Source organism: Camelus bactrianus, chromosome X, assembly GCF_048773025.1.
Source record: "Camelus bactrianus isolate YW-2024 breed Bactrian camel chromosome X, ASM4877302v1, whole genome shotgun sequence".
In the NCBI taxonomy this organism is placed as follows: domain Eukaryota; kingdom Metazoa; phylum Chordata; class Mammalia; order Artiodactyla; family Camelidae; genus Camelus; species Camelus bactrianus.
The window spans coordinates 66,579,349-66,602,472 of NC_133575.1; positions in this window are offsets into that span (position 1 = coordinate 66,579,349).

Below are 23,124 nucleotides of genomic sequence, written 5' to 3' on the forward strand. Positions count from 1 at the left end.
ACTGCAACACTGATTCTATAACTTTGATGAGGATGACATTTCTTAAAACAGGTAAACGATTCATTGTTTTCAGTGTTCTTTTAATGTAACTACCACTTTAAATAGATTTTGGAATATTCTATTTGTGTGTGTGTGTGTTTTTAATTTCACTAGCTGACCACATTGAGTGGTTTAATTAATGAAGCTAGTTTTAAATGCAAAATTAAATAAGCATGATAGGGTTTGAGCAACGAGGCAGCAAAGTTCCATAAAAGCTGCTCTGGGTATTGTCTTAATAATTTCAGTAAGGCATTATCTTTAAGGCATGGCATTTTACCAAGTTTGCAACTCATGTCACTGTCATCAATCTTTTCTCTGTTTTATATCTACTTTCTCTTTACAAACTGTGACATGGTGGTTTTAGCAAAAGAACTTTCAAAAAGCTTTTAAAAGGACTTGTGTGTCTTCTCCAGCTTCAAATAATTCTGTCAAAATCTGATTTGAAGTGTGCCACACAAATGAAACTGTTTTTGAACTATAACAAATGGCCTTCAAAATGATGTGGGAGTAGAGTTGAACAAAGCATTGTTTTCAACTGATCATGTGAGAACTCATCAATGGTTTAAGTGACAGTGTTTGATGCTTGCATACTTGCTGGAGATGTTCTTTGAAAATCTCCACGTGTCCTTGATGCCAGGGAACTCCTCTACATTTCCTTCTCTTTTGGGGCCTTTGCACCTTTGCTTATCAGGACATACTAAAGAAACTGAGAACAGCCCTAGAGGATCCATAGTGTCAACAAAAAACAGGCTTTAGATTTCCTTAGAAGACAATCAAGGATTTGCCTATTGGTGCCTGAATCAATCAATAGTATTTTTGATACTTGTGGCATTCATGCTATTATTTTCTATCTCATGTCTGTAAGTTCATTAGGCTAGTGTCCAACTATTTGTTTATTACTTCATTTATTGGTAAATTTGGGCTATTTTAGGATATGTTAAGTATAGTGCAGTAAAGTAGTCATAGAAATTATCACAATGTGTCTGTCTTTTTCAGATTATTTCAAATTTGCCTCCCTCACCAACTAGCTATAAATATCATGATGGCAGGGATCTTGCCTATTTTGGTTACTGCTGCAATTTCTACATCTATAGCAGTGTCTGGCTCATTGAAGTTAATAAGTATTTGTTGAGTAAGAGTTCAATTATTGTTTCAAGTAGTACACTCAAAAGTATGAACACAATTGATATCTCTATCTATATCTTGAGATAGATAGTAACAGAAAAACTAAATAAGGTAGCCAAGTACTCTTTTTTTAATATTGCTGAACTTAAACAACATTAAAAAACAAAATTAAAGAGAAGCTAGTGAAGATAGTCTTTTAAAGACATGTTCATTTACATCCAATATGTTACCTTTTTAACTAATCTTTAAACTGTCGCTCACAGCTTAATCTAACTCTGGTTTTAGCTACATATTACATTACAATACTTCTTTCCATTTATTCTGAAGATTGTCTTAGAGTCAAACCTTTCCTGTCTCCAGTGATACACACATCTAACACTTAGCTCATGTCTATTTGGGAAGAAGAGCAGAGCACTCTACTACCAGCAGTGGGTTACTTACACAGAACAAATTATTTTCAGAATTCCCTGTTCCATAGCACCAACTGAAGTAGAAAACTAAAGGCAACGTACCTGTGACATATCTTTCTCCCATCTCCATCCCTATTCCTAATCATTAAATCACTTTCTATTCTTCTCTTAAAGAAAAATGCTATCTTTTCCCTCCTCAAGACAATCTCTATTTGTAGTTACTTAATAGTGGTTAGCAATATCCTGGCAGTCTATAACTTCTATTATTTGCCATTGATGCACACTGCTTTCTAAAATAACTAATGCCATAGAATAATCCACTTCAGGTAGAAATCTGAAATTGAATCAGTGACCTTACTGCCTTCCCTCTTTCCTCACTTTGCTTCAGTCACAATAACCCCCTAGAATGGCCATGAACATTTAAGTCTTCCTTGTTGAAATGTGAAATAAAATAGAGTCATTTATGTCAAAGGATTTTAAAATGGAGCCATAAGGCCATGAATGAGGTGAACCTTACACACATCCTCATTAGGTAGAATCATGAACTTTTGAAATGGGCCAAATCACAAATATTCCAAGGACTCTGCAAGAATGTTTGCAACTTGTGGTAGTAATGGCCTTTTATCTCCCTCTAGTGATAGCCTTAGCACTTAATCATGTTCAGCTAAGACTAAATTCTGTCTCCAACTCCAATTAAAATCCTTTGTAATGCAAACCTCCCTTTTTTGGTTTTAAAAGCCCCTGACTTTTACTCTCTAGTGGGACACTGTTTGGGTTGCTACCTACATCTGTGTACCGTGAATTGCAATTTAATTTGATCCCAAATGAGCACTGCTTGATTATTGCCTCCTAGGTTTATTTAGGTTTACATGCATGGTGTCAGAAGTGGGACCTGAAGCTATCCTACTGCTACAGGATGGATGTCTCCTGGAACTGGTTGCTGTACTCATAGTTCCTTTTGTACTCACTGTTTCCTCAAAACTGCCATCTCAACTGTGAGTCTTCTCAGGCTCCAAGCCTCCTTTCTTTTGGTTGAGGTCTTGGTCACTGCCTTTCTTTGGTATCAGGTGGGCAGTTACCCTGGGAGATGATTATCTCATAGTGCTAGCTCACCACTAGGCTGCTAGAGAGGTTTTCCTCCAGGTGAGCACTCTGATTTCTTTGTGTGCTTCTTTAATTATGAGACTGTATTTTTCTAAGTTCCCCTAAGAAGGTCAAACTCCCTTGAGGACCAGAGTTGGTTTTATGTTTAAAATCTGTGGTCCTTCACCTTGTAAGCTTCTATCACAGTGAACTGATAACATAAAAGATGATTTAAATTTACAGTGGCAACAGTGGGGCTTTCTTGAAGACCCGAAACTTATTTTTCTGTGCAATAAATTTGAGAACCACGGAACTAAGCTAATTGAAAATGATACTTATTTTATTTTATTTTTTTAACATTTTTTATTGATTTATAATCATTTTACAATGTTGTGTCAAATTCCAGTGTTCAGCACAATTTTTCAGTAACTCATGGACATATACACACTAATTGTCACATTTTTTTCTCTGTGAGTTATCATAATATTTTGTGTATATTTCCCTATGCTATACAGTGTAGTCTATTCTACAATTTTGAAATCCCAGACTATCCCTTCCCACCCTCCACCCCCCTGGTAAACACAAGTCTGTATTCTCTGTCTGTGAGTCTATTTCTGTCCTTTATTTACGCTTTGTTTTTGTTTTTGTTTTTTTAGATCCCACATATGAGTGATCCCATATGGTATTTTCTTTCTCTTTCTGGTTTACTTCACATAGAATGACATTCTCCAGGAGCATCCATGTTGCTGCAAATGGCGTTATGTTGTCGGTTTTTATGGCTGAATAGTATTCCACTGTATAAATATACCACCACATCTTTATCCAGTCATCTGTTGATAGACATTTAGGCTGTTTCCATGTCTTCACTATTGTAAATAGTACTGCTATGAGCAATGGGGTGCAGGTGTCATCCTGAAGTAGGGTTCCTTCTGGATACATGCCCAGGAGCAGGATTCCTGGGTCATATGGGAAGTCTACTCCTAGTCTTTTGAGGATCTCCATACTGTTTTCCACAGTGGCTGCACCAAACTGCATTCCCACCAGTACTGTAGGAGTGTTCCCTTTTCTCCACAGCCTCTCCAGCATTTGTCATTTGTGGATTTTTGAATGACGGCCATTCTGACTGGTGTGAGGTGATACCTCATTGTAGTTTTGATTTGCATTTCTCTGATAATGAGTGATATTGAGCATTTTTTCATGTGCTTTTTGATCATTTGTATGTCTTCCTTGGAGAATTGCTTGTTTAGGTCTTCTGCCCATTTTTGGATTGGGTTGTTTATTTTTTTCTTATTGAGTCATATGAGCTGCTTATATATTCTGGAGATCAAGCCTTTGTCGGTTTCACTTGCAAAAATTTTCTCCCATTCCGTAGGTTTTCTTCTTGTTTTACTTCTGGTTTCCTTTCCTGTGCAGAAGCGGGTAAGTTTCATTAGGTCCCATTTGTTTATTCTTGCTTTTATTTCTTCTAGGAGAAAATTTTTTAAATGTATGTCAGATAATGTTTTGCCTATGTTTTCCTCTCGGAAGTTTATTGTATCTTGTCTTATGTTTAAGTCTTTAATCCATTTTGAGTTGATTATTGTATATGGTGTAAGGGAGTGTTCTAGCTTCATTGTTTTACATGCTGCTGTCCAGTTTTCCCAACACCATTTGCTGAAGAGACTGTCTTTATTCCAAAGTGTATTCTTGCCTCCTTTGTCAAAGATGAGTTGACCAAGTTTGTGGGTTCATTTCTGGGCTCTCTATTCTGTTCCATTGGTCTATATCTCTGTTTTTGTACAAATACCATGCTGTCTTGATGACTGTAGCTCTATAGTATTGTCTGAAGTCTCGGAGAGTTATTCCTCCAGCCTCTTTCTTTTCCTTCAATAATGCTTTGGCAATTCTGGGTTTATATGATTCTATATAAATTTTATTATGATTTGTTCTAGTTCTGTGAAATATGTCCTGGGTAATTTGATAGGGATTGCATTAAATCTGTAGACTGCCTTGTGCAGTGTGACCGTTTTAACAATATTGATTCTTCCAATCCAAGAGCATGGGATATCTTTCCTTTTTTTAAAGTCTTCCTTAATTTACTTCATCAATGGTTTATAGTTTTCTGTGTATAATTCTTTCACCTCCTTGGTTAGATTTATTCCCAGATATTTTATTACTTTGGGTGCTATTTTAAAGGGGATTGTTTCTTTACTTTCTTTTTCTGTTGATTTATCATTAGCGTAAAGAAATGCAACTGATTTTTGAACGTTAATCTTGTAACCTGCTACCTTGCTGAATTCTTCAATCAGCTCTAGTAGCTTTTGTGTGCACTTTTAGGGTTTTCTATATATAGTAACATGTCATCAGCATATAATGACACTTTTACCTCTTCTTTTCCAATTTGGATCCCTTTTATTTCTTTCTCTTGCCTGACTGCTGTGGCTAGGATTTCCAGGACTATGTTGAATAGGAGTGGTGATAGTGGGCATCCTTGTCTTGTCCCAGATTTTAGTGGGAAGCTTTTGAGTTTTTCACCGTTGAGTACTATGCTGGCTGTAGGTTTGTCATATATAGCTTTTATTATGTTTAGGTATGTTCCCTCTATACCCACTTTGACGAGAGTTTTTATCATAAATGGGTGTTGAATTTTATCAAATGCTTCTTCTGCATCGATTGAGATGATCATGTGGTTTCTGTCCTTTCTCTTGTTGATGTGATGTATTACACTGATTGATTTGCATATGTTGAACCAGACTTGTGTCCCTGGGATGAACCCCACTTGGTCATGATGTATAATCTTTTTTATGTGTTGTTGGATTCTATTTGCTAAAATTTCGGTGAGGATTTTGGCGTCTATGTTCATCAGTGATATTGGCCTATAATTCTCTTTCTTTGTAGTGTCTTTGCCTGGTTTTGGTATCAGGGTGATGGTGGCTTCATAGATTGGGTTTGGGAGTATTCCGTCCTCTTCAATCGTCTGGAAGAGTTTGGGAAGGACTGGTATGAGTTCTTCTTTGTATGTTTGGTAGAATTCCCCAGTGAAGCCATCTGGTCCTGGACTTTTATTTGTAGGGAGGTTTTTAATTGCTATTTCTATTTCCTTTCTAGTGATCGGATTGTTCAAGTGTTCAGATTCTTCTTGATTCAGTTTTGGTGGACAGTATGTTACCAGAAACTTCTCCATCTCCTCTAGGTTATCCAGTTTGGTTCCATATAGTTTTTCATAATATTCTCGTATGATATTGTGTATTTCTATTTTGTTTGTTGTAATTTCTCCATATTCCTTTCTTATTTTGCTAATTTGTGCTCTCTCTTTTTTCTTCTTTGTGAGTTTGGCCAGAAGTTTTTCGATTTTATTTACTTTTTCAAAAAACAGCTTTTGGTTTGGTTGATTTTTTCTATGGTCTTGTTAATCTCTATTGTATTTAATTCCTCTCTGATCATTATTATTTCATTCCTTCTGCTGCTTTTTGGGGCTTTTTGTTCTTCTTTTTCTAATTCATTCAGGTGGTGGGTTAAATTGTTTATTTGAGGTTGTTCTTCTTTTTTGAGGAAGGCCTGTATCACTATAAACTTCCCTCTCAGCACTGCCTTTGCTGTGTCCCATAGGTTTTGAGTGGTTGTGCTTTCATTATCATTTGTCTCAAGGTATTTTTTAATTTCAGCTTTGATTTCTCATTGATCCATTGTTTTTTCAATAACATACTGTTTAATCTCCATGCTTTCCTGATTTTCTCCTTTGTTTCTCTGTTGTTGATTTCCAGTTTCAAGGCATTGTGGTCAGTAAAGATGCTTGAGATAATTTCTATCTTCTTAAAATGGTTGAGGTTTCTTTTGTGCCCAAGTACATGATCGATCCTGGAAAATGTTCCATGTGCACTTGAAAAGAATGTATATCCTATCTTGGGGGGATGTAATGCTCTGAAAATATCCACCAAATCTAGTTTTTCTATTGTAGTATTTAATTTCTCTGTTGCCTTGTTTATTTTCTGTCTGGAAGATCTGTCTAGTGATGTTAATGCAGTGTTAAAATCTCCAACGATGATTGTATTCCCATCAATATCCCCCTTTCTCTCTGTTAGTAATTCTTGTATGTACTTAGGTGTTCCTATATTGGCTGCATATATATTAACGAGTGTAATATCCTCATCTTGTATCACTCTTTAATCATTATAAAATGTCCTTCTTTATCTTTCTTTATGGCCTTTGTTTTAAAGTCTATTTTGTCTGAAATCAGTACTACAACACCTGCTTTTTTGGATTTTCCATTTGCATGGAATATCCTTTTCCATCCTTTCACTCTCAATATATATGTGTCCTTCTCCCTAAAGTGGGTCTCTTGTATGCAGCATGTTGAAGGTTCTTGCTTTATTATCCAGTCTGCCACTCTGTGTCTTTTGACTGGAGCATTTAGTCCGTTAACATTTACAGTAATTAATGATAGATGTGTGTTTATTGCCATTTTGAACTTATCTTTGCAGTGGAATTGGTATATGCTCTTTGTTCCTTTCTTCTTCCTTTTGTGGTTTGGTTATTTTCCTTTGTATTATCATGGATTTTATTTAATTTTTGTGACTCCTTTGTAAATTTTTGGCTTGTGGTTACCCTTTTTTGTAAATCTATCAACCCATTACTATAACTGTTTTTATTAAACTGATAGTAACATGATCTCAAACCCATCCTACTGTTAAAAAAATTTAAAAAAGAAAGAAAAAATATTCTATATTTCCCTGCCTCCCTCTCCCACTCTCAGTGATTTGTATGTCTTCTTTTATAACTTCATTTTTACTTTATTTGTAATTCATGAGTTATCACCTTTCCAGTTGTGTGTTTCTCATTTCTGTAGCATCCTGCTGCTTTTCTATTTAGAATAGCCCTTTCAATATTTCTTTTAGCATGGGTTTAGTGTTGCTAAACTCCTGCAGCTTTTTTTTGTCTGTGAAACTCTTTATTTCTCCTTCTATCCTCAAGGATAGCCTTGCTGGATAAAGGATCCTAGGCTGCATCTTTTTTTCATTCAGGGCTTTGAATATATCTTGCCACTCCCTTCTGGCCTGTAGTGTTTCTGTAGACAAATCAGCTGAGAGCCTTATGGGGGTTCCCTTGTAACTTACTCTTTGCTTTTCTCTTGCTGCCTTTAGAATCATTTCTTTATCCTTGACTCTGGCCATCTTGATTATGATATGTCTTGATGTGGGTCTATTTGGGTTCTTCATGTTTGGGACCCTCTGAGCTTCCTGTACTTGGATATCTGATTCCTTCTTTAAGTTTGGGAAGTTTTCAGTCATGGTTTCTTCAAAAACCTTTTCAATCCCCTTTTATCTTTCTTCTCCTTCTGGGACCCCTATTATGCAAAGATTGGGACGCTTTATATTATCCCATAGGTCCCTTATGCTATTTTCATTATTTTTTTATTTGCTTATCTTGTAGTTCTTCTGAATGGGTGCTTTCTATTGCACTGTCTTCTAGATCACTAATTCGTTCCTCTGCATTATCTAGTCGGCTTTGCACAGCTATTAGATCATTCCTCACCTCTGTCAATGAGTTTACCCATTCTACTTGGCTCTACTTTATAGCTTCAATTTCATTTTTGACATATTTTATATCCCTAAACACTATCTCTTTTAATTCCTTCAGCAATTCGATCACTCCTTTTTTGAAATCTTGATCTAGTAGGCTATCGATGTCTATTTTTTTCATCTTTCTTTCAGGGGATTTCTCTTGCTCTTTTAATTGGGAAAGGTTTTTCTGCTTCTTCATCTTGCTCATACCTCTTTGGCACTGTGGTTTATGGAGTATCATTTGTTTATTTTGGCCCTTAAGTATTTTATCTATCTAATGACTATTTAGGAATAGAACTTAGGAAAAAAAGAATAAAAAATAAGAGAGAGAGAGAAAGAATTTTAAAAGAAGGGAGAAAGAGGTTTTGAAAACAGTGTATTATGAATAATAGAAGAGTGAGTTGAAGCAGAGTATTAATCGGGTTGTGACGTCTTTTTGAAACCTTTATTAAAAAAAGGGGGGGAGATGAATAGATGTATTTGAAACCTGTGTCTAATCAATAGCAGGACATCAAAACCCAAGAGAAATAGAAATGAATTAAGAAGTAAAGATTAAGAGAGTAATAGAAAATAGAACAGGTAAAAACAGATTAAAAAAAAGGGGGGGGTTGTCGGTGTTCTCCTGGAGTCTGTGTGCTTTTAATGTGAAGTCTTTCTGTCTTAGTCCTGTTTTGGAAGCTCAGCTTGCTGTTTTCAGAGGCCCTCCGTTGGCACCCTCTTCTGTGCTGCTCCCAGCACCTGTCGGCAAGCAGATCGCGCCTCCTACTAACACTGGGTCAGGTGTAGCTCTGTGCTGTTGGCGGGCGGGTCGCTGCCCCTCCGGATGCCACAGTCAGATGTTGCAGACTGGCCAGGTAGGAGGTCGGGTCGTGCCCCCTCTCAGCACCTCGGTCAGGGGCTGTGTTCCTGCCCGAAAGGTGGGGGGGGCCGCTCTCCCTGTACCTGCGCCGCTGGTAGCTCTGCTCTCTGTGTGGCTGTGCGCTCCGCCCTGGTCGGCGCTCCGCAGGTGGGCTTGGGGAAAACCGAGGGACAGCCCTGTCCCTGCTCTGAGCCAAAACCCAGCTCCTTGTTTGTCTTTGTGTAGCAAGTTCTCTGAGGGACCAGGATGGAAGTATCCTATCTGCCCTGGGCTGCAGGCCAGTCTCAGTCTGGCCTTTGAGGCTGCTAAGCCCTTAGGTGCAGATGCAGGTTTCGCCCCCGCCCCCACCTGGGTGCTATGCGTGGAGGATATGGCGGCTGTGCCTGAGCCCCGCCTCTCTTCCCCCGAAAACTTTCTGCGGGTTTTCAGAGATGGGGGTGTGCACCCTTCCGCCGAGAGCACATCAACCTTGCTGTTTTATGGAGGGCCCAGGTTGTTCTGCCCTGTGCACCCACAGCCATGGCGCACAGCCCCTTGAGTTCCCCCGGGGCTGCCTCCGTGCAGCCACTTCAGTCCTCCGCCCAGCTTGTGCAGCCTGGCCCTGCCCGCTGCTGCTGGCCCGCGTCTCCGGCTGGGTGTCAGGGGGACGCTCTGTGCCCGTTTAACTTAGTTCTGTTAGTCAAGGGCTGCTCTGTACAGATCCGAGCCTTGGAGGCTCCCCCTCCACCCCGCTGGCCTCTAAGTTGGAGAGGGGAGACCCAGCGAGTGAGCGCCCGTCCTCCTTTGCAGCTCCCTCCCCGCGGGACCCGTCCTGTGGTGCTTTGCCTTTTGTTCTTTCTTTTTTCCTTTTCTCCTACCAGATTTTTGGTGTCTTTATCTTTTGAAGAGGGCGATGTTCTGTCGGAGTTCCACAGGTGCTCTGGTTGGCTGAGTGGGTCTGTAGATGTGGGTCTTGGTGTATTTGTGGGAGAGGGTGACCTCCCAGCGTCCTTCTACTCCACCATCTTCTCCGTCTCTAGAAAATGATACTTATTTTAATCAGTACTTAGAGAACTCTGGGTCCAGGACTCCAAAATCACTTCACTGCAAGATGCTAATGCTAAACTTTCTAAAAAGATTTCTCAATTATAAAAGGTTTGTAACTCTATTCTGCCACCCTCTCCTGCTTGTCATGTCTGTCCTCTACACATTACCTTGCCCTCTTTCCTTTACCCTTCCCTTGCTAGCTCCCTTTTTATCCCCAAGACCTCAAGGCCTCCCCTTGAACATCCAGACACAACCTCTTCCATTTAACCCGTTCAAATTCATCCCTTTGAATTGAAACCCAAGAGTGAAGGTATTTGTTACTATCATTTCAAATGTAACTTATACACCTTAGACTAAGGCAGAATTGTGAGCTATAACCAAAGTATTTCCCAAGGTTCCTGAGAACCCTCACTATCTTGAAGAGGAATTTAGCATTATCATTCAAACCTATGAGCCTAACTTTTGTGATCTTTATCAATTAGTGTACATGCTAGTGTGAGAGGATCAGGCCCAACACTGGATGACTAAAGATGACTGGAGTCATCTTTTAGAGAATCTTCAGTGGATCACTCCATCTAACAATCTAAAGTTTAAGAAAAAGAAGAAGCTGTATATAAAGCCATCCTTTGGGACTTCTCAAAACCGGTTGATTGGTATAAAATCCAAGCATGCACTCAAAGGGCTGATTAGCCTGTGCATGACTATTATAAAATACTTGAAATTGTTTCTAAGGAAAGCTCCAGACACACTTTAAACACAGAGTCCACTAAGATGGACTTTAGCTCCATGTTCATAAATGGTCTAGATGAAGATCTCACAATTCTAGTAAAGCAAGAACAGTTTCATTGAGAAATCATAGCAACTCTTGATTTGGTTAATCTTATGAACCAATTGACCCAGACTATTCAAAATTCAAATAAACAAAAGGCCACTGAAACAAAAGGTTTCAACAACTATCAGCTTCCTCCCAGAGGTTTCAACAAACTAAATCAAAGCCTTCAAACTCTTAAAATGTCTGCCATTTTTGTGAGAAGCATAGTCATTGGGAAAATGAATCATTTAAAACACTTCAATCATTCTCTAATGTTAAGCCTTCAACTCCTCTTATAGACTAAGGTTGCTCCAGAGACAAACAAGGGGTTTTCCTGATCCTTTCCCTTAATCATCTTGGTGAAATATTTCTAATGGCTGGAAATGAGGTCATTACTATTTTAATTGATACTGGAGCCACACATTCTGTGCTCAACCACATAAATCTCAAACAACTCCTTCCTCAGAGTACTGAGAAAATTCAAATGGTGAGAGTATCCAATAAATTATTTACAGCTTAGAATATCTTCTCTTATTTTTACAAATAGGGCCCTGCCAGGACAACCATTCCTTCGTATTGGTCAATTTTGCTCCTGTCAACTTACTGTGATAAAACTTCTAGAAAAAAAAAATGATGCATATCTTTTTTTCAAAAGGGGGAAATTGCCCTTGAAATTGATACAATCTCCTTAACAAGTAATGGCATTCCAAGCTCCTCAACCCTATAGCAGCTTTTGCCCTCAAGACAAGCTTGGAAGATACCATATATGTAAAACTCCTCTAAGAAGTCCCTAAGAAACTCTGGACAATACCCACAATTGACATTGGATGAATTCATTCAGCTCTCCCAATTGAAATTCAAACTGACCCTGATAAGCCTCTTCCTAAAGTTAAACAATATTCTTTAAAATATGAGGTCTTAGCAGGAATTAAATCAAGTATAGAGGAATATAAGACACAATGCTTCATAGCCCTTTGTGCTAGTCCTTGTAAAACACCTATTCTCCCTATTAAGAAATGCCATGTAAGAGGATAGAGATTTCTTCATGAGGGCTAGTAAAAACATTTTCATCCCTCATCATCCAATTGTCCCTAATCTTCATACCTTTTTAATAGTAATACCTATAGAGAATATATTTTCACTGTAATAGACCTCTGTAGTACCCTTTTCAGCATCCCTATGGATCCTGAAAGTCAATTCTTATTTGATTTCACATAGAAAGGATGACACTACACCTGGATTGTCATGCCAGAAGGTTATACTGAAAGCCCTTCCTACTTTTCACAGATCCTAAAAGATATAGCAGATATTATTTTCCTACAAGGATTCATCCTTTTACAATATGTTGATGAACTTCTTCTCAGTTATTCTTCCAAGAAAGTAAGTGAGCAAGATAGTATCCATCTCCTCAAGTTGATAGCAACTAAGGGTCATAAGGTCTCTAAATAGAAATGACAACTTATTTAAGTGCAGGTAAAATACCTAGGACACCTGATCTCAGATCAAAGACTCCTTTTAGACCCAAATAAGATTAAAAATGTCTTAAATTTTCCACAGCCACAGCCACAGACAAAAACAAAAACAAACAAACAAAAAAACTTTGAGGATTTTGAGGTCTGACCAGATACTATAAAAAAAACTGGATACCTAAATTTTCCTTAATTGTCTAGCCTCTTTATACACTGCTCAAAGCTGAAAGACCAGATCCATTAGAATGGGAAGAAAATGCATTTATAACTTTCCAGAATCTGAAAAGTGGACTTTTCAGTGCCTCTGCTTTATGACATCCTAATAACCAGCTTTAGTTTTTCCTCTTAGTGTACAAAAGGAGAGAATCACCTTAGGTCTGCTTACTCACAGGAATGGAGGTCAACACCAACCCCTTGACTATTACATTTAACAATTAGATCCTGTAGTCAGAGGTCTTCCCCAATGCATGAGAGCTGTTTTAGCAACAGGAGCAGCCCATACAAATTTAACTGAGGAAATAGTTATGGGTTTTCCACTCATCATTCATGTTCCCCATGCCTTCACCCTTTACCTATTGATGAAACTCCTTATGACTATCTCACCCTTACTGATTGGTTATTAATCTCTAGAGCTGAACTACAAGAAACTTCTGTTGCTCATACTAAGATACCATGGTTTACTGGGGGATTTTATTTGAAAAATGACAAAGGAAAATATTGTGCCAGGTATGTGATCACTTTCCCCTTTGAAGTAATTGAGGCTGCTACCTCAGCCCAGAAAACCGAACTACATGATTAAACTAAAGCTTGCACCCTAGCAGAAAGTAAAACTGCAAATATCTATACAGATAGCCATCATGTCTTTGGGATTGTTCATGACTTTGGCATACTTTGGAAACAAAGAGGATTCTTGACCTAAGGAAGAAACCAGGTTAAAAATGAAAGCTGGGTCAATAAGTTGTTGGAATCAATCCAACTTCCATCTGTTTTAGCTATCATTAAAGTACCTGGGCATTCAAAATTACATTCAAATGAAACCAAAGTAAATAATTTGGCTGATAAACCTGCAAGGACTGATGCCTTATGAGCCACTCAACCTTACAGCAAATTTTGACTACTTTCTGAAAGAGGATCTAATTAAAATGATCAAAGAAGCCCAATCTAAGGCACTTCATAAAGAAAAATTTTATTAGGCTGACAATGGCTATATTTTTAGCCCATTAACTATTTAATGGTATGGTCCAAATAGAAGACCTGTCTTGCCAGAGCCCATGAAAGAACTCTGATGGAAATGATTCAACAGATGACTCACTGGGAAGCAAATAAACTTGTAAATTTCATGAAACAAAATTGGTAAGAAAATATTTCTAAGGCCACAAAGGAGGCACGGTTGACTTGTACTGAAATGTCCTAAATATAACCCAGGGAAAACTATCCAAGCTACCCCTGGATATTTTGACTTGCTAGTCTAAAGGGCCTTTCAAAGTATGGCAAATAGATTTGTATCTAGTTGTATCCCCCCCAAGGCTATAAATAAGAACTTGTTATGGTTTGAATGTTTTACCATTGAATTGAAGCATTCCTTGATGAAAGGCTAGGCAGTTGCAAAAATATTGTTAAAAAAGATTATACCCACCTGCGGTATGACCTTAGCACTCATAGCGACCAAGGGACGCATTTTACTGGCCATGTTATGAAACAAATTTGTGAAGTTAGGCCTATTCTACAACATTTTCATTGTGCTTATCACCCTCAGTGCTCTGGACTTGTGGAAATAACTAATAGCATCATTACAACTTAATTCACAAAAGTTATGGAGACCTTGAAATTAGTTTGGCCTAAGGTTCTTTTGAATCTGAAAGCTACTGCCTTTGGGAAACAAAAACTGTCACCATTTGAAATTATTACTGTCTGATTTATACATTTGACTCTTTCTTCTCTTTATATTCTGCTAACTAAAAGAGGCATGATTCTATATTGAAAAGGACTAGTTAGAACCTTGCATAAAAATCATACCCTTGTAGAACAATCTTTCTACAGTTGTACTCTTGGGAGATGAAGACAACAAACATCACAACCTACAGCCAGATGATTTTGTCTGCTGGAAATGACATCTTCAAAAGGATTTTTTACAACCTAAATGGAACGGACTATATCAGGTACTCTTTTTCTAAAAAATTGAAATGTAGTTGATGTACAGTATCATATCAAGTACTCTTTATTAATCCTTGTGTTGCAAAGCTTAAAAGTATTGATTCTTGGGCTTATGTTTCTCATTTAAAGAATGCTCTAACATTCATTTGGACTTCTTAATGGACTAGAGAATTAAAATTAAAATTAAGTGGGAAGTAAAGCAGAAAACATCTGATGCTGACAACTTTCCCCAAACTCAGGACCAGGTCAGTATATACATACACACCATTCTAACCTCATTACTAATCCTTTTCATAATAGGTTTTCACTATTGCACTGAGTAATTTACTGAGTTTAATGATACTAATTCAACATTATTGCTGAGGAGAGCCCACTCAGTTGGCTGGTAGTTTCATTTAATGATTTCCTTTTTTATGTACCAGACAGTGACTAGTTAGCATTTTTTGGAATCTATTTAATCTTAGTTGAAACTTTTCCCTTCCCTGAGGGTACTTACTTCTTTTGGCAAATGGAAAGATAATATTCTAATAAACTATTCCCAGACTATAGCAACTGGATGGGGGAGGAATCTCTCTGAGTTTTGGGTATGTCTCCAAAGACCACAATCATCCAGATCTAAAGAACATCTAATTATACCCATCACCAATTTCTCTTTGATTTCCACTGCTAAGGTAGATTTTAAGCACTCAGCCCTTAAAACTGTCCTACAAAGTAAACTTTGATTCAGTAGCTCCACTTTATCTTCGGTTGACACCACCACACCACTACTCCTCTAACATTCCAACTACCTGGACCTTCTCACTTTTTCCATAGCCTCCTGCATCAAGCAAGTGGCTGACCAAAATTTGTAAGAAATGTGATCTCATCCATCTGTATTAAGCATTTTGCTGCATCAGGACCAGATAATTGTCAGCCGGAACCTTCATGGACTGTAATGGTTGCCCTGATCCTTGGCTAGAATGTAACCCTAAGTTCATACCTGTTAATGAAAATGTGAATAACCACATATAAGCACAGGGTACTACGTGCTTACAAAGGGGAACAATGGACTTATGAATGTCTAGACAGCTGGTATATGACAGGACAACGCTTTTGGGGATACCATAGCATTCCATTTCAAGTTCTTGTTAAAGAAAAAAGTCTAGCTGTGAACTTATAGACTAGGGGAAACTTGGTGGTTCCCTTTTTACACTCCATCTACTCTCCATTGCTTACCATTGCCAAAAGATTTATTCCTTACATTAATGTAATCCACAATGACCTGTTGATAAAGAATTTATCTCTACCTATAGCTAAATTAGCAAATTCTACCCCTTGAGCTTTGGATTCCCTAGAGAGTGTTGTAGTAGGTAATCGAATAGTGCTCAATTATCTCCTTTCAGAACAGGGTGGTACTTGTGATATAGCCAACACCTCTGGCTACACCTAGATCAATGCTTCTGATAAAGTTGAATTAGAACTCAAAAAGAAAAAAAAATAGCAACCAAGCCCAAGACCTTTCTGGTCCAATATCTTTTAATGGCACCCTATGGTTGCCTATTAATCTTTTCAGCTGGCTTCCTTCAGGTATAGGCACTTGGATAACATAAGGACTTCAAATATTGTTTGTGGTTGTTTTTGGAATTTTGCTATGTGTGCTTGTATTTAAACTTCTTATGCTACTCCTCACTCATATCTACTTTAAAACTTCTACAAACCCCAAGATTATGGTCACTTAACTGACTCAAATGATAGTTAAAGCTTATTCATGTGAACTTTCAGGTGATTTGATGAAATTTCTGGAAGGGGAATCTGCCTAAGAATCATTTCCTAAAATGCCTCTCTATTGTTCATATATGGCCTAACCTTTATGGCACAGACCTCTTGAAATAACAGTTAGAGATTAAAAATTCACGTTGGTGTAGGATACAACTTTCTGGGATAGGTCTAACCCAGTGATGTGAGACAAAGCAAATCTATAAGTTGGTCAGGGATACTTTCAAAGGAAGATCTTGATTGAAAGGGGGAAATGTAAAATGTGGAAATAAAATGGAGTCACTTATGTTAAGAGGTTTTAAAATGGAGCCATGAGGCCATTAATGAGGTGGACCTTACACATATCCTCACCATGTAGAACAATGGTCTTTTGAACTGAGCCAAACCACACATATTCCAAGGACTCTGCAAGGACACCTGCAATTTGTCATGGTAATGGACATTTACCTCCATCTACTGATAGCCTTAGCACTTAATCATATTTAGCCAAGACTAGTTTTTGCCACCAACTACAATTAAAATTCTTTGTAATGCAAAATTCCCTTCTTTACCTTTAAAAGCCCCTCACTTTTACTTTATAATGGGACACTGTTTGGGTTGCTACCCAAATCTTTGTGCCCCAGTTTATAATTCTTTGGTCTCAAGTAAATGTTATTTGCTTGATTATTGCCTCCTAGGCTTATTTAGGTTGACACTTGCCTTATTTTTCTCCCTAGTGTTTATCACCATATGTCATCCTAAAGAGTTTAGTTATTAATTTACTGTCTGCATCCTCCCACTATTTTTAACCTGACATATACATACATTTCTCATTATGTGCTTTATCTTACAAATATTTATTCTTTAATTCTCATAATCATTGTAGAAGGTAGGCACTATTAATATATCTATTTTGCAGATGAAGAAAATGTCCATAAATAGGTTAAGTAACTTGAACAAGATCATAGAAATATTAAGTGGTAGAGTTGGGATTAAAATGAAGGTAATCTGGCCCTACAATGCATGTCCTCAAACAATATAGTATATTTAGAATATAAGACTTGTGAAGGCAAAGTTATTTTTTTGTTGTTACTGTTCTGTTGTTACTGTTTTTTGTTGTTGCTGACTCATGGTAGATTCTCAATAAATATTTGTTGAATAGATTAATGTATTACTTTCAGGGTGAAGGGACAAGCAACTGTGTCTTTACATCCCCTAGAGTTTCTCGTGGTAGCTAGAAAAGATGGTATTTGTCATCTGTTTCATGGAATTTATCTAGTCCTGACAGAGAGAGATCCATTTATATGGGCTGACACTTTGGAGATACTCGGTGAGTTGCACAGAAGCATAATGTTGTGCAGTGGTCATCAAAGTGTGTGATGAAGTTCTTTAGAGGGCCCTTAGAGCTGTGAAAGGATTATATGAGGGGTTATGACTCTGATCCTTTAAATTATTCAAACAAATATCTCTGCTTGTATCTGTTTTTTATCTTTGGATTTTGCTAAGGATTTTATTTGAACAAAGAAATAAAAATGCTTAAAAACCACTGATACAGTGGAAAGAACACTGCCTAGAGTCAGAAGATCTGAGTTCCAGTTTTGTATTCTATCCCTGACCAGCTAAAACTCAGCCTGTTTTCTTTAATGGATTACTATGAACATCAAATGAGATGATTGAAACAAATGTCTTTTGGTATGCACTGAACTGGCTCTATTGTGAGCAAAGTAGGTGGTCCCCTATCTAGTGGAATTAGGGAACCCTTGATAGCCCATCCTACTAAATAAAATATTGTCCAATTAGACTTCCAAAATGCCTGTAATTCTCACTATTAGAGTTACTACTTTTGACAAAGGGAGTGCTTCACAATGTTCCTGCTACAATATCCCAAGAGGGAAATTAATCCACCACTACCAATTAATGCCCTAGTAAGGAATCATTTATCAGGTTAGCAAGTTATCATCCAGCAACAGCAAGTTCCTAAAGAAATGGAAACGTGGAATGGTAAATATTAAGGGAAAAGAAAAGAAAAGAAGGACTTTGAGGGAGCAAAAATAATAATCCTTCATATAATTTAATTCTTTATAATTTCCAAGGCATTTTCACATCTTCCATCTATTTTATCTTCACAAGTATACAATATAGATATATTTATGACAATTTTATAGATAGTAAAATTGAGGTTCAGGAAAATCAATCTGACCTATACCAAACTGCACATTTACCTTGAAACACCTTCTCCCTAATACCTATATTACTCATAATTCATTTTTGCCAAACCAACTCAGTTTATACTTTTACTCTAAAGAATATTCTGTGGTCCCTATAGACTTGAGGAGACACTCTCCCAGAATACTGTGCTTCTCACAACATAGCCAAGTGAAATGTTATTGTGATTTTCTGCTCAATTGACTGTTTCCACTTACTAGATTTTAAGCAGTCTTGATGGAGGAGAACCTGTCTATCTTGCTAACTATTGCTTTCTCTGTGCCTAAATTAGGGCTCGGCATACATATAGTAGTTGTTCAACAGATATTTATTGAATAAATAATTGATAAATGCTCACAGGCAATAGTGGAAGTTAGGCCCAGCAGAGTTAGACCACCATTCAAATGGGAGTAAGTGATCCATGGATAAAACTACTTCAAATTCTATAATTTGGTCAAAAGTAATACCATTTTCCTTTTCCAAAGGGCAACTTTCATATTCTTTCTAAAGAATTCCAATACAAAAAAAATCACTTATACTTCTTATTTGTCACAACTAAAACCAAGGAGATTGGTATTGTATGGTAGATCAAGTCCAGAAATCACTATGTTTGACTAGTTTTCTTCTACTGTTCTTTTTTGCATACAGGGACTAGTTTTTATCTAAATTTTTGCAAATGTATGATTTTAGTAAAAATTATTTTATTCAGTTAATAAGCTTAGAAGCAACCCAGGGAACTAAAAGATATCTGAAGTGTGTCCTTGATTTCTTTATTAAAATTCAATTTTTAAAACTTTAATGCAAATTTAATTCCTCTATCACTATCATATTTATCAGTGGACATATTTAAATATTGATCACCAAAAAAAGATATTTTTGAGCTTAGCTTTTATTATTATTATTCTTATAAACAGATTGAAATTATTATATAACAGAATGTATTTTTTTCCTTTTTTACTGAAGCATAGTTGATGTACAATATAGTAGAATTTAAAGGGGTAAAACAAACTATATGAAACAAAACTGGATAACCTAGAAGAGATGGACAAGTTTCAGGAAACATACTGTCCACCAAGACTGAATCCAGAAGAAACTGACCACTTAAACAAACCGATCACTAGAAATGAAATTGAAATAGCAATTAAAAACCTCCCTACAAATAAAAGTCCAGGACTGGACGGATCCACCAGTGGATTCTACAAAACATACAAAGAAGAACTCATAACAATACTTCTCAAACTGTTCCAGAAGACTGAAAAGGAGGGAATACTCTCAAAATCATTCTATGAAGCCACCATCACCCTGATACCAAAAACAGGCAAAGACACCACCAAAAAAGAGAATTATAGGCCAATATCACTGATGAACATAGAAGCCAAAATCCTCATCAGAATATTATCAAATAGAATCCAACAACACATAAAAAAGATTATACATCATGACCAAGTGGGGTTCATCCCAGGGACACAAGGGTGGTTCAACATACCCAAATCAATCAATGTAATACATCACATCAACAAGAGAAAGGACAAAAAAGCACATGATCATCTCAATAGATGCAGAAAAAGCATTTGATAAAATTCAACACCAATTTATAAGAAAAATTCTCAGCAAAGTGAGTATAGAGGGAACATATCTCCACATCATAAAAGCTACATATGACAAACCTACAGCCAGCATAGTACTCAATGGTGAAAAACTCAAAATCTTCCCACTAAAATCTGGGACAAGACAAGGATGCCCACTATCACCACTCCTATTCAACATAGTCCTGGAATTCCTAGCTACAGCAATCAGGCAAGAGAGAGAAACAAAAGGGATTCAAATTAGAAAAGAAGAGTTAAAGTGTCACTATATGCCGATGACATGTTACTATATATAGAAAACCTTAAAAGATCCACACAAAAGCTACTAGAGCTGATTGAAGAATTCAGCAAGGTAGCAGGTTACAAGATTAACGTTCAAAAATCAGTTGCATTTCTTTACATTAATGATAAATCAACAGAAAAAGAAAGTAAAGAAACAATCCCCTTTAAAATAGCACCCAAAGTAATAAAATACCTAGGAATAAATCTAACCAAGGAGGTGAAAGAATTATACACAGAAAACTATAAACCATTGATGAGGGAAATTAAAGAAGACATTAAAAAAAGGAAAGATATCCCATGCTCTTGGATTGGAAGAATCAATATTGTTAAAATGGTCACACTGCCCAAGGCAATCTACAGATTTAATGCAGTCCCTATCAAATTACCCAGGACATATTTCACAGAACTAGAACAAATCATAATAAAATTTATATGGAACCATCAATTACCTAGAATTGCCAAAGCATTACTGAAGAGAAAGAAAGAGGCTGGAGGAATAACTCTCAAAGACTTCAGACAATACTATAGAGCTACAGTCATCAAGACAGCATGGTATTGGTACCAAAACAGACATATAGACCAATGGAACAGAATAGAGAGCCCAGAAATGAAGCCACAAACTTTTGGTCAACTCATCTTCGACAAAGGAGGCAAGAATATACAATGGAATACAGACAGTCTCTTCAGCAAATGGTGTTGGGAAAACTGGACAGCAGCATGTAAAACAATGAAGCTAGAACACTCCCTTACACCATATACAATAATCAACTCAAAATGGATTAAAGACTTAAACATAAGACAAGATACAATAAACCTCCGAGAGGAAAACATAGGCAAAACATTATCTGACATACATTTAAAAAATTTTCTCCTAGAAGAAATGAAAGCAAGAATAAACAAATGGGACCTAATGAAACTTACAAGCTTCTGCACAGCAAAGGAAACCAGAAGTAAAACAAGAAGAAAACCTACGGAATGGGAGAAAATTTTTGCAAGTGAAACCGACAAAGGCTTGATCTCCAGAATATATAAGCAGCTCATACGACTCAATAAGAAAAAAATAAACAATCCAATCCAAAAATGGGCAGAAGACCTAAACAAGCAATTCTCCAAGGAAGACATACAAATGATCAAAAAGCACATGAAAAAATGCTCAATATCACTAATTATCAGAGAAATGCAAATCAAAACTGCAATGAGGTATCACCTCACACCAGTTAGAATGGCCGTCATTCGAAAATCTACAAATGACAAATGCTGGAGAGGCTGTGGAGAAAGGGGAACCCTCCTACACTGCTGGTGGGAATGCAGTTTGGTGTAGCCACTATGGAAAACAGTGTGGAGATTCCTTAAAAGACTAGGAATAGACTTACCATATGACCCAGGAATGTTACCCCTGGGTTTGTATCCAGAAGGAAATCTACTTCAGGATGACACCTGCACCCCAATGTTCATAGCAGCACTATTTACAATAGCCAAGACAGGGAAACAGCCTAAATGTCCAACAACAGATGACTGGATAAAGAAGAGGTGGTATATTTATACAATGGAATACTACTCAGCCATAAAAACCGACAACATAATGCCATTTGCAGCAACATGGATGCTCCTGGAGAATGTCGTTCTAAGTGAAGTAAGCCAGAAAGAGAAAGAAAAATACCATATGAGATCGCTCATATGTGGAATCTAAAAAACAAAACAAAAACAAACAAACAAAAACAAAGCATAAATACAGGACAGAAATAGACTCACAGACAGAGAATACAGACTTGTGGTTACCAGGGGGGTGGAGGGTGGGAAGGGATAGACTGGGATTTCAAAATTGTAGAATAGATAAACAAGATTACACTGTATAGCACAGGGAAATATACACAAAATATTATGATAACTCACAGAGAAAAAAATGTGACAATTAGTGTGTATATGTTGATGAATGACTGAAAAATTGTGCTGAACACTGGAATTTGACACAACATTGTAAAATGATTATAAATCAATAAAAAATGTTAAAAAAAAAAAGATAAAATAAACCTCCTGGAGGAAAGCATAGGCAAAACATCCGACATATATCTCAAAAGTGTTCTCCTGGAATAAATAAAAGCAAGAATAAACTAATGGGACCTAATAAAGCTTACAAGCTTCTGCACAGCAAAGGAAACCAGAAGTAAAACAAAAAGACAACCTATGGAGTGGGAAAATTTTTTTTCAAATGAAACCGACAAAGACTTGATCTCCAGAATATATAAGCAGCTCAAACAACTCAATAAGAAGAAAATAATTAACCTAATCCAAAAATGGGCAGAAGACCTAAACAAGCACTTCTGCAAGAAAGACATAGAAATAGTTAATAGACACATGGAAAAATGCTCAGTATCACTAATTATCTGAGAAATGCAAATCAAAACTACAATGAGGTATCATCTCACTCCAGTCAGAATGGCCATCATTCAAAAGTCCACAAATGACAAATGCTGGAGAGACTGTGGAGAAAAGGGAACCCTCCTACGCTGTTGGTGGGAATGCAGTTTGGTGTAGCCACTGTGGAAAACAGTATGGAGATTCCTCAAAAGACTAGGAATAGACTTACCATATGACCCAGGAATCCTGCTCCTGGGCTTATATCCAGAAGGAACCCAACTTCAGGATGACACCTGCACCCCAATGTTCATAGTAGCATTATTTACAATAGCCAAGACATGGAAACAGCCTAAATGTCCATCAACAGATGACTGGATAAAGAACTGGTGGTATATTTATACAGTGGAATACTACTCAGGCATAAAAACCAACAACGTAACACC